A 2,138-nucleotide genomic window follows, 5' to 3' on the forward strand; every position below is an offset into this window, starting at 1 on the left:
TTCAGAACATATTGTGCTCTTCAACTGAGTAAAGTTCAGATCAGTGTAAATCTAAATGCATGTCCATGTAATCTAAACATATTTTATGATAGATAATGTGCCCAAATGTTATGTGAACAAAACACTGCTTTTCTTCAAGTAAAGACCTGACAGCCTCACAACAACTATACTTTTTCTTATCTTTAAATATGCACGCTGTCTTGCATTTGCACGACCACTGTCCATCGAGAGTAAGTCAATCCAGACAAATGACACGCAGCCACCAAAGACACAAACGGAAACGAAGAACACTAAGCTCTGGATCTTTGCACAGGATCAACTTTCAATTCAGCAGTCACAGCTGGAAGGAGAAAGAATATTCTGCTAGTTTTTTTTTTTTTTTTTGCTTGACATATACAGACCATTGAAGTTCAAATATAACTTGTCATCCATCCTGTTTCAGAATGTGTTCCAAGACATTTCATTTTTTCACTCATTTCTTTTGCAAGAAATGCCTTTACAGTGTGATTTATGATTATGATTTAGACTAACAACTGACACTGAACCGTGATTCTGTGTCTGGAGTAAAAACTTAAATAGCTGCTAGGACTAATATCTAAGCCGACAACGTATAAACTCTCAGCTAGTCATAAGAAGAAAGTCGTTGTGTTAGGACACAAAAACTTCTTAATACACAGGGCCTGTTTTAGGCATGCACATATGAGCAGGCAGGCAGAAAAGTGAAGGGGGCATCATGCATACACATCATGCTCCAGCACATTTTTGTTGTTGTTGATAATTGTTTTCTTCATGGGACTGGGTTGTTACTGTTTCTTATGTCAACCCCCCAAAAATGGATTGTGTTTTGTCAGGCCTCTACCCTAAAACCTATCCAGCTTGGGTGTCCCACCTTAAGATAAAACTCTTGCTGGTATAGCTCTTAGGTTACTGAGGCATGCAACCCCCCTGACCACAATGAGGTGACCACAATCCTTCAGGGGAAACAAATAAATAAGAAAAAGTCTACTCCAAGGCCACAAAACACATGTAGATTGGTTGGGCAAACTCTCAAGGACCCTAGTGAGGGTAAAGAGCTGGTCCACTGTTCCATGACCAGGACGGAACCCACCTTGTCCCTCCTGGAAAGAAGTTCAAGACATAAATTTATCAGCATCAGTTTCTTGCAAAGGCTTTTATGACTGCTCTTGTATTTTGAACTCCCATCGTGGAGGTCATATGCTGTTTCATGCATCCATATGAAAAATGAAGAATTTAGTAGTTTTTTTTTTTATAAATAAAATGAACGGCAACTATACAGTATCTACCATTATAGCAAATCACAGCAATATACTGTGAAAGAAATGACAGTAAATACACTAAAATAACAGTAAACAATCAGCATCCAAGCAGCTTGACGTTCCTGTGTCTACAACTGCACAGATTATTCAGAAGCCTCATCAGGGATACCTGGAGTGGGGAAAAATACCTGTCGACAGGTGCAGAAGTCTCAGTTACAGAAATCACTTGATTGCAGTGATCACCGCAAAAGTTAAGGGTACAAAACTTTTGGTCAAGGTCAGTTTCATTATTGTTTGTTTTTAAAAATAACTCAGTTGAACCACAAATCAAAAGCATAGATTTGTATTTGTTGATTTTTAGCATTTAAAAAAAAAATATTATTATTGTCAGTTTCAGGTTACTTCAGTCACTTTTTGGGGTGGTTTTCTAACAAAAGGGTACAAATGATTTTGTCCGTGCCTGTTAATGATGATCCACTGGGTAACTTTACTGTCAATTACTGCTCCAGCCCTAGTCCCAGAGGCAACGGTGAAAACCACAATATAGGAGAATTTTTCAGCATAGACGTGCAATATACCACAAGAAGACACACATACAATATATGAGAACAGCAGAAGTAAACAGATTCTGGTGCACAAAGTTGGGTTTTTGGTTTAAACCGTGTTCATTTCATTTTGTATTGATCAGTACATCAAAACATACAACTTTTCTGCTTCGTGGTGTAAAAGCAGTGTTTATACAACAAACAGGTGTGAAGGATCATTCGGACACATTTTGTTGAGCACAGGAATGGCTTCAGTAACACAAACATCAAATCTGACCTCTGCATACCAATACCCCCACCCCCACCCCCCATCCTC

The sequence above is a fragment of the Kryptolebias marmoratus genome, linkage group LG3, assembly GCF_001649575.2.
Source record: "Kryptolebias marmoratus isolate JLee-2015 linkage group LG3, ASM164957v2, whole genome shotgun sequence".
Classification (NCBI taxonomy): Eukaryota; Metazoa; Chordata; class Actinopteri; order Cyprinodontiformes; family Rivulidae; genus Kryptolebias; species Kryptolebias marmoratus.